Source organism: Chiloscyllium punctatum, chromosome 36, assembly GCF_047496795.1.
Source record: "Chiloscyllium punctatum isolate Juve2018m chromosome 36, sChiPun1.3, whole genome shotgun sequence".
NCBI classification, from domain to species: domain Eukaryota; kingdom Metazoa; phylum Chordata; class Chondrichthyes; order Orectolobiformes; family Hemiscylliidae; genus Chiloscyllium; species Chiloscyllium punctatum.
Window position 1 is genome coordinate 34,731,811 of NC_092774.1, and position 13,006 is coordinate 34,744,816.

Below are 13,006 nucleotides of genomic sequence, written 5' to 3' on the forward strand. Positions count from 1 at the left end.
CTAAGCCATTCATCAGGTGGGAAAAACATATCCAGCCCGGTTAGGTGCCTGCTAGCGAGATAAACTCCTAACATAAAGAGGTACCAGTCTGAGCTAATTGGAGAGTTCCTAACCTTGCACAGGTCACAAGTCAGATACAACTGTTTTCCAAAACGGCTTCTTAGCAGGAGGACAAACTTTTGACCATAAAATGGCTTCCTGACACATTGTGCCTGAATCTCTTCAATGTTAGGCCGAGAATAATTTCTAAGCTAGGAGCAGACTCCTGCTTTTTCGGCACTGAATCATACTGTACCTGAGGCTGAGATGTTACCAAAAGGTTGCATTTAAACTGATTCATTAGTCTTTGAATTAAACATGCTCTCTTTTCAGGGTTGTGATTCAAATAAGACATAAGATCTGATTAGTTGGAATTGACAGTGGGGTAGTCTGAAAGGTCTGTAGAGTGGTCTGCAAGAACAGCAAGTAAATTAAAGCTTCGTCAACATTACCTTTTACAGAGTTCATATTTAATAACTGGTAATGGCTACTCAATACCATCATAAAGTGTCAAAAATGCAATTATGTTCAATCCAAAGCAGGTAATTTTTTAATAGCTTCGGGAGCCCCAGCACTATAATGGTTTCTCTCTCTCTCGTCCATTTGAACTCTCAAGTCAGGGACTTGTAACAGCAAAGATGTTTTTCCCTCTGTTTGTCTAGCTTGCAAAGGGTGATACGAATCTATTATAATTAACAGGACCTGACTGTCAAATACAAGGCTTTTGACAGTACCAAGTTTCATTTTGGGGTCAAAATCAAACGCTGTCATTAATTTCACAAGGGAACAGCCATGAATGTTATCACTGTGTCCTGTTTTCACAGATTCACTGTTAAGGCAAATGTACTTAATTGCCTTAGGGTATCCTGTTATCACTTGGTTATCTTCTGCATACCTTGAGTTCTCCCCTTTTACCAAGCCTCCCTGCCTGTCTATTTTCTAGTGTGCAGCAAATGTGCTGTATAATTCAACATCAAACATTTAAACTAAAATATAAAGACAAGTTTTATGGCTATAGACTTTCTTATTCCCTCCTTTTGTTATTTCATGACAACTACTTGGCTTATAACTATCATTAGTCCATTCAGTCAATTTGTATTTTCAAATAAGTCAAGTGCCTCCTCTGCCAGGTCATCATCCAGAGGGGCAGAGTCTGAAAGATACAGGATTTCAGCATGGAAGTTCAGGCATGGAGGTAGAGGGGTAGACAAGGGTCATTTAAGCAGACTCTTCTTTGGCTTAGGTGAAAAACAATGTACAGTCCATTTCACGCATAAGCGGACGACAGTGTATATTCCTAGGATGAGACCAAGGACTATCATACAATCCACACAATCCATCCACACAGCAATCATAGCCAACAAGTAAACTTCCATCCATATGAATAAGACGACAGTTGGGCAGGTATCTTCCCTGCATCTTGACCCGTTTTGTTGATCACATCTGTGTCGTCCGTAAGATCAGGACATGGTTTAGAAACAAGTTCATTTCTGAGAACACAATCATGGTGAGGATCAGGCAGTTCAAGCGGTTCTTCCTGCAGGAATGTAGGGGGTTAATGTTAGAGCAGTACTTTCAGGAGAGAAATGGATTCAGAAGTAATGAAATCTCACAGCGACTGAGACGAACCATAACAAGGTGTTCAGTATATTTAGAAATCAGCAAGAATACTGCAGAATGCGAGGTACAGACTTCTACATTTTGATGTAAAGTTATATTAGAGGCAGCCACTACCATAGTATGGATGGCAGAGAGAATCTGGGTGCAGGAAGGCATACCTTGAGCAACGGGGTCAAGCTTAGTAGAAAAATAGGCAATAGGGAGCCAAGAGGAGCCATGTTGCTGGTTGAGAACAGCTGAAGCACAGGTATCAAGGATGGCAACATAAAGATGAAAGTGGCAGTCATACAAACGTCGGCCTAGCGTGGGTGCTGAAGAGAGGGTAGTTTTAAGCTTCGTAAAGACATGTAGTTGTTATGGGGTGAGTTCATACCGTTAAGGCTCATTAGACGAGGACAGGGGAGATCATGTTTGGGTCAGAAGGGCACAATTAGGAATCCATTGTCGGCAATAATTGATGAGGTCAAGAAACTACCGTATCTGTTTAGGAGTGGTTGGAGGGGCAATACAAAGAATAGGATCAATACGGTCAGGTGTCAAGCACCGATCAAATTCAGAAATGAGAGTACCTAGGAACTTAAGACTAATCAGAAAGAAGTTAACTTTGCTGGGGGGGTACAATATAGCCACATTGATGTGGATGGTTGAGAAAGGTAGTGGAGTCAGTGTGATTGGACACTTTTGTCAGGGCTAGCGAGGAGGTCATCGATGTATTGAACTAGGGTAGTGTCTCCAGGAAGTTCAAATAATTCAAGCTGGGTGTGAAGAGTCTCTGAAAAGGGTGTCGGCGACTGGATAAACCCTTGAGGTAGGCAAGTCCACATATATTGGTGGCCCTTAAAAGAAGGCAAAAGTGTAATGGGCTATCTGGATGCAAAGGAAGACAAAAGAATGCATGTTTCAGGTCAACGATAGTGAAGAGTTTGGCATCAACTGGAACTTGGCTAAGGACAGTAGCAGGACTGACAACTGGAGGATTGAGCCTCAAATGATTTTAATTTACTTCACGAAGGTCATGAACAACATTCAGGATATCCCGGTTTAGGGATTGGAAAGGTAGGTGTATTGACAGAAGAATGGCATGGGACTAGAAGGCCTTGCTGTAGAAATGAATCAATGACAGGTTGAATGCCAGCTTCACCTTCTGGTTTCAGGGGGTATTGAAGTATAGACAGGAGGACAGAATTAGGTTTGATCAGAATGGAGATGGGTGGGACCTTAGCAAGGCCCACTTGTGTTTTAGAGTCCACCCAGACTCCAGGATATACTATGTCCTGCAGGTGAGGGTGGGCATGATAATGATGAAGGCTGCCATGAATCGACTAAGGCTGTGCACAAAATAGGATTGATATCTCAGTGAGCAGCTGAATTTCATGGCAAGTTTGATCAGCATGGTCAAAAAAAGAGTCTTAGCGTCAAAACCTACTTCTTAGTCTTTATGTTCTGGGTTCAAGTGAGTGGTGGCACAGGGGAAAACGAGAGGGCCAGTTTTCCAGCTATGAAGAGGAACTGACACGAAAAGAACGCCACCAGCTGGTGATCTGATCTCACCAATCACCCAAGCGTGCGGAGTAGTGCCCAGTCAGGGATTATAGTATGTGTTCAAGCCTGAGATCATTCCTGGATGAGTCACAAGCTAAAGTAATGTGGGGGTGAGGGACATTATGTAAAATACAATCGAAAGCATAAGGATCCAAATCAAATGACCACCATCGAGGCGGCTTTGCTTTGGTGTTGATGCATTGAACAAAATGAGGTGGATCCTGAATCAGGATACCATTATCATGACATTTAATAGTAATATTTAGAGGACAGAGGAGATCTCTAGCAAGTAGAGGGATACGTAATCCATTAGTAACAACAAAGCAAAAAGGGAGCGTGACACAATTTTTCCACACCACTGTCAGAGGGACAACGTATGCACGTGTATTAGAGGAACCATCAAAACATTGCAGGATTTCATCATCGTCCAAGATTTGAAAATCAAAAGCATTAGCAAGATGGACGGGAAGTGATGAAACAGTGGCTCCTGCGTCAAACATAAATTCAATATCGTGGCCATTACGGTTAAGAATTAGCATAGGTCCATCCTCTGGGCTAGCGGTAAGTATGGGAAAATTCAAAACAGGAAGCTGCCTTATATCCGGGAGTCAGTTTTGACAAGGGTTTTGTGTCGTAAAAGGGGCAACCTGCTGAGGTTACTGGGGAGGGAGACCAGGAGATTGTCTGTTGTTTTTACTGCGGTGATGAACCAGGGACTGCTATGGAAAGGGCAGTTCTTGGACCAATGTCCTAGTTCACTGCAATTGAAACAAAGGTGTAGTTGTTGGGGGACTCTCGGGGGTGGGGGAGGCAGTGAAGAGTAATGAGAGGATGTATAGGGGCATTATGGATTGTTGGGGAAGGATACATAGGAGGACCACAAGGTCCATTGGGATGTTGTGAATACACAGTACCATTTCTACTGTCCTGCCATACTGGACGATAGTATGAGGGTTTCACTTGCTAGCTTGACTGACCTTGCAGACGGAAAGGTCTACTTTGAATCCTGGGTTGAACATTAGCCACCGTAGTTTGGACAAGTTCTGTCTTGATCATGCCGATGGTAGCCTTACTCTTGGGATCCTTTAGTTCTCAGAAGTAACAAACCTCTCGGCTAAATTGTGCAACCTCAGCATGTTGCCAGTGGATATTGTGGGTTTTAATAGCTTTCTGTACCTGATCAGGTAAGAGTCATACATATGGCATTAAATTGGGATGATCACCCTTGTAGGTAGTTAGTGTCATCAGAGGAAGCGCCATAGCATTCCTTAAAACAGGTAAGGAACTCCTCAGCCTCTTCGCCCGAGCTGGGTTTACATGTTAAGACTTTACCCACATCAACTACACGATGCACTGCTTGGTGGAGACAGGTAATAATCCAATCTGATAGTTTCAGCCGGGTGCCGGACTACAGGCTGGGTATGATTATTACCGTGTAAAATTTCTCAGAACTCGCCCCATTTTTCAGGCGAAAAGCTGCATTCTGAGGTGAATTAGGTCTTGGGAGGCAGCGTTAGAAATGGTCTTGGTCCTATTAATGTAATTAACAGATCCCTCAGGATTCCTTCCATAATCTGCAGCCTTATTGATAATGCTTGAGAGTCATGAGGTTTCCATGGTTGATAAAGATCCATAAATTGGGCTTGTTCCAGATTCAGAGCCTGTGGGTTAGGAACCTCTTCTATTCGGGAAATTTCTTTTTTGCCCTCCCACATCATGGTGACTGCAAGGTCTGATATTAAGGTCCCGAGACTTTGATTGCAAATCATCGGTGTCTTTGAGACTTATTAGTTTTAGGGCAGTGGAAATCAAAAGGAGTCTCATCAGTGTTTCTTCCAGATTTTAATTTTAATTGACTCCTAGTATAGTAGGCACCGGGTTTGTGGTAAGCAGAATTCTTATTCGGCAGAACAACTGGGGGAAGGGCAAGAGCCTTGGCACGTTCGTCATCAGAGTAAGGGGGGTGGGGGGTTCAGGCAGGGAACCGGAGGTGGTCAGCTGACAGGATTAGAGGCATAAAATATTTCCTCCTCCGAATCAGTATCCCACCCACCATCTATGAACAGATCAGGATTCTTTAGTAATGGGTCTTTGGAAGAGGGGAGGGTGGGGTATAAGGAACAGTCCTTGTCAGCTTCGTCCCGTGCAGCTGCAATTGCAGTCTGTTGTTTATTCACCAGTTTCCTTTTCCTTTGGTGCCCTTGACGTTTCAACGTAGATTCTGAATCTTGGCGTTTTAAAAAATTTTCTCCCTTGCCTATTCCAATTCTGCTTCTAAATCATGTGCTTCACATTTATGTTTTAGTTCTGTCCAATTTAGTTCACATCCTTCCTCAGTTAATGGACTTACTCCCCTTTTAATACAGTTTTGTCTCCATGATGATTTTTCCCATTTTTTCCCGAGGTACCCTTTTCCACTCTGATAAGACTTCTTTCTGCTTACTTCCCTCTCTTTTTTCCCAAATCCCTTGTTCACTTTTAGTGAATAGAGTTAAATCATGTGTGCGTCCTAGAGACCAATACTTATTCTGTTGAGCATCTGCAGCTGATATTCTCCTTAATTGTTTCTCATAATTAATAATACAGACTTATTATTTCTGTTAGGGGACATTTGTCTTCAATCTTATCTAGGAGCACACTCAGTTATCCTACCTACTTTAAATCTTCACAAAACTACTGATCAACAAGGGCTCCAACCCCACAAAATACAAACACAAGCATTCATTCGTCAACAAGCAAATGTGCATCCAAACCAAATCTCACAGGATTAAACTTTCTGCAAGCTGCAGGGAATCAGTGCTGAGTCTCTGTCTGTCTCACATGGGTGCTTTCTTGTACATACACATGATCATTTTAAGAGAAATGAGGCACTCACATTCCAGATGTCTCATAAATCCTGGATGTGGCACATAGTTGCTTAACCAAGTATGCAAGAATTGTATCACTGGTCAGCTTTTTTTTATATATACATGACAAAAGCAGCATCCACCCTCTATATTACATAAACGAAGAACACCCAACAGAACAAAACCATAACTAACAAACAAGCCAAAACAGCAAACCAAGACAAGCCAAGTTGAACAGATATAACAGAGAAGATAATCTCGCCTTAAAACTTTCACGAATCAACAACCCGACAATGAACAACAAGACTAAAGATTTCTGCAAAACATTCTCAACATTGTAAAATCCTGACAGTTTCTATTTTTAAGTCCTATTTAAACGATTTCATTTAGGGTTCCGTCAGGGCACCGAGAGAGTGAAACGGGGGAAACACCACACAGATGTAGACAGAGAGTAATCAAGATACAACTTTACCTTATGGGCCCATTGGTCTTGAGTCCAACCCTTCGATGGAACTCCTCTTTTCCAATTTCACTCAATGTAGCCCTTGTTGGAACCCTGCTTGCAGCGCCAAATTGAGACAGTCCAAGGAGTCCCTTGTGGACTCAGACCTGTCAGCCTATCTTGGTTCATTCCCGGAGATCGTACTCTTTGGAAGTCTGGAATAAAAATAAAACTCTTACAGACACTTTAGTTTAATTTTAAATTATCCCCTTCATTAATACCATCGCCGTTACAACATAACACTGATACCTATAAGACAAGCTAACTGGATTCTATTAACCCAGAAGAGTAGCAATCGCTCTTCTTCCAAGAGCATGGCGGGCTACTCTGTATACTATCTTTATACACAAGTTTTTTTTACAAAGGCAGTGCTGTCGCAAACAAGCTTTCTTAAGATGAATTTTTTTTTTACAAAAGCACTGCATGTTCTGAACTAGACAGATAACAATGAAAGGCAATAATTCGGGAGAGAAGTAATTGATACCGAGTTTCATTTTGAGGTCAGAATCAAACACATTCATTTCACAAAGGAACAGCTGTGAATGTGATCACTCAATATCGTGTTTATACAAATTCACTGATGTTAAGGCAAATGTTCTTAATTGCCTTACCCTCCCTGCCTGTCTATTTTCTAGTGTGGAGAAAACGTGTTCTATAATTCAACATTACATTTTAGTCTAAATGCTTAAGGACAAGTTTTCCTTACAAACATTCTCACGACCCCTTTCAAAGTTTCATAAGTTCTATCCTATATCAGGGGGAGCAAAACTTAACGTAGTATTCCAAAAATGCCCTAACCAACATTCAGCCACAATATGACCTCACAACTCCTTTATTCAATGCTCTGACCAATAAAGGAAATCATACCAAACACCTTCTTCACTAGTCTATCTACCTGCGACTCCAAGGTCTCTTTGTTCAGCAACACTCCCCTTAACTGTCAGTCCTGCCTGGATTGCTCAACCAAAATGCAATACCTCATTTCTCTAAATTAAATTCTATCTGACACTCCTCAGCTTGTTGCCCATCCCAAAAATTCTAATTTATAGCAAACTCTCTTTGCTCTCTCATTCCCTAGAAGCTGAAAATCTCCATACCACACACTCCCCCTCTGTTTTCACTTTGCTAAACCGAACCCCTGCTGTACCTCATTCTGAAGGGTTAAAATACTGACCAGCCAGGACAAGTGTACATTGGGAAGATGTTTCCATTGGTAGGAGAGACAAGGAGCTGAGGGCACAGCCTTAGAGTAAAGGAAAGACCTTTTAGAATGCAGAGACGGAGAAACGTCTTCAGCCAGACAGTGGTGAATCTATGGAATTCATTACCATCAACAGCTATGGAGGCCAGGTCACTGAGGGTATTTAAGACTGAGGTTCTTGAGTATCAAGGGGATTGAGGGTTACAGTGAGAAAGTGAAAGAATGGAATTGAGAAATTTATCAGCCACGATTGTGTGGTATGAACAGACCTGCTGGGCTGAACAGCCTAATTTCGGCACCTATTTCTGATGGTCTTTTGCTGTCCTGGGCACAGAGTGTCAGAATTGGGAGCAGAAGTAGACCATTTGGACTCTCGAGCCTGCACCAGCATTGAACACATAACTGGGTATTAATCTACCTACATCTTGGTAGTTAGACTGTGACTTATCTCACTGGAGCACAGAAGGTTGAGACATAACCCTACAGAGGTTGTATAAAATCATGAGGGGGACAGAGGAGGTGAATCACAGGTGTCATTGCCCTTGGGTGGCGTTTTTAAGATTAGGCAGCAAATTTTGAAGGTGAGAGGAGAAAGATTTTAAAAAGACTTGAGGAGCAGCATTTTTTTTAAAAACAGAGTGGTTTGTGTGTGGAATGAATGTCCAGACATTTTCTCACCTTCCCTCCATAAACAACATTCTTTGTTGTTGAAAAATCACATGAACTTAGCCTTGAATATATTCAATGACCCCTTAACTACAGGAAGAAATCCCCACTTCTGAACTCCATTCCTCTTGCTAATATACCACTTGCACTACTCATTGCTCACTGCACCTGACAACTGGCATTGACTGGTGAGGAAGGATGCTGAGGCCACTTTGTACATCCACACGTCATTCCTGATGAAGGGTTCATGCCTGAAATGTCAACTCTCCTGCTCCTGGAATGCAGTCTGACCTGCTGTGCTTTTCCAGCACCACACTTTTCAACTCTGATCTCCAGCAACTGCTGTCCTCACATTCTCCATATCCCAAAACAGTGCATCAACATTTAAACAATGCACCTCCTTTCTGCTTTTTTTTTTAACACAGCAAAAGCTCCAACTTCAGTTTGGCCACGTGTTTGCCAATTGTGGTCTTTGCTACACTGGGAAAACTGAGCATAAACTTGGGGAACAGTCCGCAGCCGGGGCCGCAGAGGCTGACCATACCTCCCAGTCGCCACCCATTTTAATTCCCCTTCCCACTCCATTTCTGACATGACCATCTTTGGCCTCCTCTATTACCACAATGATCCAAACCGCAAATTGGAGGAACACCACATCTTCCACCTGGGCAGCCTACAGCCTGGTGGACTCAATTTGGAGTTCACCAATTTCAAATAACCTCCCTTGCCACCCCTTCAATTCCTTTCTAGCCCCTCCCCGCCACCACCAACCAGATTCCTTCCTACCAGTGACCAACCAGTTTGTACCCTCTACCTGTCCCCACCTATCCCCAATTCACCACCCTGCCCCCAGTACATCCTTGTTCTGCAGCTCTCCCTACACCCATCCCCAGTCCTCAACAAGGGTGACACCCAAAACATTGACTTGACCTCCTGATGCTGCCTGGCTTGCTGCGTTCTTTCAGCCTCCTGCATGTCTATTTTGCCAATTGAGTCACAGACCTGGCCCAACTTTTCCCAAGTCCCTCCCTGGATTCACTCCCTTTCCTTTCAGTTGCAGCAAGTCAACAATTGAACCTCACAATGAAAAATAAATGGAAAAGGGGATGAGAAATGAGAGTGTCGTACTCTTGGTCAATCAAAAGAAGGTCTCACACTTTTTCTGCCGACAGTGAGGAACACGTGCAATGTTTTGGTGACACTGGTGAACATGTGCCGTGCTTCTTGACACAGGAACGCACACAATATGCTCAGTGGCGCTGCTGGTATTATTAACAGATTAAGTGTCCAAATGCCAATAGGAGAAAAAAAAAGGGTAGAGCCACAATTGTTTTCCCCATACGGCATAATATTTTATTGCTTTTCCATCTTGTCTGGCTGCTCAACATTTTTGACTTTTCCCCAGTGTAGGGGTGAAGTTCAGAACTAGAGGGCATAGGTTTCGGGTGAGAGCGGAAAGATATAAAAGGTACTTAAGGGGCAACATTTCCATGCAGAGGGTGGGGTGGTGTGTGTATGGAACAGGCTGCCAGAGGAAGTGGTGGAGGCTGGTACAATTACAGCACTTAAAAAGGCATCTGGATGGGTAGATGAATGGGAAGGGTTGAGGAATATGAGCCAAGTGCTGGCAAATGGGATGAGATTAATTTAGAATATCTGGTCAGCATGGACGGATTGGACCAAAGGTGTCTGTTTCTGTGCTGTACATCTCTGACGACTCTAAATAATAAAAAGTATAATTTGACAAACAACAAACTATATCCATGTTAACAAGGCTTAGCTCACCACGTGCTTTACTAACCATTCTCCACAGGTCCTATCCCTTCAATGACTGAGGAACATATGCTGGTGCATAATCTCCTTCACTAGTATTTACACACTAGTCTAAGGAATTGCACAAGTAACAGAGAGGGTAAAAAGCACAAGGATTAATAAAAAAGTGAAGGTAAAAAGCACAAGAAGCACAAGCCCCAGTAAAAGCAGATGGAAAGTGAGTGTAAAATGTGACTATGACAGGACAGGCCCCACATTCCTTCCCCTCCGTCCCCCCCCCCAACCTGCCTCACCTTTCACCTCCCGGGCCCAGTACCTTCCAGGTGGCCCCAGAGTTGACACAGGGGCCGCCCCACGACCAGTAGAACTCCACCACCCAGGCGGCCGACGGGTTCCCAAACAGGCCCTTAACCCCATCCGCCTCCAGAATGGTCACCGGCTCCTACCTGCTGTACAGCCGGGCGGTGTGGCCGTGACACAGCAGCTGCACCAGGAAGGCGGCGGTGCCCAGTGACGGGTGTCTGACCCGGGCCGCACGGCGCCATTTTCCTAACGGCCGCCCCTTCCCCGCTCGAGCGACTTCTCCTCCCAACCGCCTTCACCCCCGCGTGACGTCAGCTCAGGGGGGATGGGCGGGGCCGGGGGAGCCTCACCGTCACCAAGTAACAGCCACCTCGCGCTACAACTGCTCATTCACAAAAACAAACTCTCCTGTCTCGCTCTGCAGCTGCAGGGGGGACACTGCCACGTTTCGAGGAGCCCTGTCTACATTGGGAAAGCTCACGACTCAATTTAAACAGATATCCCGACATATGACGGAACGGCGTCATATCTAAAGGGAACAATCTGCATTTTAAACGGACGTGGACATTTTAACGGGTATTTCTGCAAATAAAGAGGTTTAAATAAACGAGATTACATTTCAAAGGGATGTGGGCACATTCAAAGGGATATCTTAATATGTAAAGTCACGCAGTTATATCTCAGTGAATCTACCATTGGTGGGTCCACATGGGGGAGATGTCGTTCAGTTGCCCGAAGTGCTGGAAGGCCTTCAGCAATTCCTCAGCCCTGCTGAGGTACCAGTCCGTTCACACCGGGGAGAAGACGTTCTCCTGCCCGAGTGTGGGAAGTGCTTTACCCGCTCCTCCACACTGCTGAAGCAACAGCTAGTCCACACGGGTGGGGGAGGGGGAGGCCATTCTGCTGCCCTGAGTGCGGGAAGGCCTTCAGCAATTCCTCCACCCTGCTGAAGCACCAGTGTGTCCACACTGGGGAGAGACCCTTCAGCTGGCCCGAGTGTGGGAAGAGGTTCATGTTTTCCTGCAACTTGCGGAAGCACCAGCGGGGGCACCAGCGCTCCCAGCAATCGGATCCCACCAGTGACGCTGCCTTCGGTCACCCCCAGGACTGAATCTGCTGCCAGTTCTGACAGTGGGTGCTCACGGTCAGATCCACCGACGTCAAGCCGGTGTTCTTCTCTGACCACTGCCTCCTGCTGGCCGACTGTCACCTACAGGACGAACAGCGGGCGGGCAAGGGAACGTGGAAACTGAACACTAAGCTGTTGACCCCGGGAAACATCGAAGAGCTCAAGAGGGATTACGCAGGTTGGAGAACCGTGAAGCCCCTCTTTGAGTCCCCAGCGGACTGGTGGGAAACGGTAAAAGGGAACATCAAGAGGTTCTTTATCCTCAAAGGTGTCCAGGAGGCGAGAGAGAGGCGGGGAAAACTGTCCCAGCTCCAGGAAAGTATGCAGAACCTGCTCCTGCTGCAGACGATGGGGGTCGATGTCACGGAGGACCTCAAGGAGGTGAAGGGCCAGCAAGCCTCGCTCTTTGCCTCGGAGGCCTCCAGGATAATCTTCCGGTCCAGGGTCCGCTCGGTGGAGCAGGACGAGACGTGCTCACGTTTCTTCTTCCAGAAGGTGCACAAAGAGAGCTCCGTGCTCAGCAGCCTGAAGAAAGAAGATGGCTCGGTAACGTCATCTCAGGCTGATGTCATGAGGATCAGCAAATCCTTCTACGCCAGCCTGTATGACTCGAAGCCAACCGACAGCGCGGCCTCCCAGTCGTTCCTGTCCTCTATCACGGAGGTCCTAGATGACGGAACACGAGAGAGGCTGGACCAGCCGCTATCTCTGGATGAGCTGACCAAGGCCCTCGAGTCCTTCGAAAAGAATAAAACTCCCGGAAGCGACGGCTTACCGGTCGAGGTTTATTCCGCTCTTTGGGACTTGATCGGCCAGGACCTGCTGGAGTTGTATGTCAGTATGCTTCGGGCAGGTACCATGAGTGAATCCATGAGGAAAGGCATCATCACCCTCGTCTACAAGCGGAAGGGGGAGAGGGAGGAAATTAGAAATTGGAGACCGATCTCACTGTTAAATGCAGACTACAAAATCTTGTCAAAGGTCATCGCCAACCGGGTCAGGTCTGCTCTGGGATCGGTGATCCACCCGAACCAAACCTGTGCTGTACCGGGCAGGAAGATCTCTGAGAGTATCGCACTCCTCAGGGATACGATCGCCTACGTGCAGGACAGGGGGGTGGACACCTGCCTCATCAGCCTGGACCAGGAGAAAGCCTTTGACAGGATATCGCATACATATATGAGGGATGTCCTCTCCAAAATGGGCTTTGGGGAGGGAATCGGAAATTGGATCAGACTGCTCTACACCAACATTGTCAGTGCAGTCTCAATCAATGGGTGGGAATCAGATAGCTTCCCTGTAAGATCTGGAGTCAGGCAGGGATGCCCCCTCTCACCCGCCTTGTTTGTGTGTTGCATAGAGCCATTTGCCGACTCCATCAGGAA

At 45.5% G+C, this 13,006-nt stretch overlaps 1 protein-coding gene across 4 annotated transcripts in view; it reads right to left on the reverse strand.

Annotated features, from left to right (window-relative positions):
- LOC140460366 (uncharacterized) overlaps positions 1–10,786 on the reverse strand; it is a 33,350-nt gene extending 22,564 nt beyond the window's left edge. For 2 of the 4 annotated variants that reach the window (XR_011954030.1, XR_011954029.1), the window contains exons 1-2: positions 10,483–10,786; positions 6,520–6,704 (exon numbers count right to left, since the gene is read on the reverse strand). The gene's annotated coding sequence lies outside the window, so the exon portion shown is untranslated. The remainder of the gene's footprint in view (positions 1–6,519; positions 6,705–10,482) is intronic. The other 2 variants (XM_072554861.1, XM_072554859.1) reach the window with 1 other exon arrangement.
- Between the last annotated feature and the right edge of the window lie 2,220 nt (positions 10,787–13,006).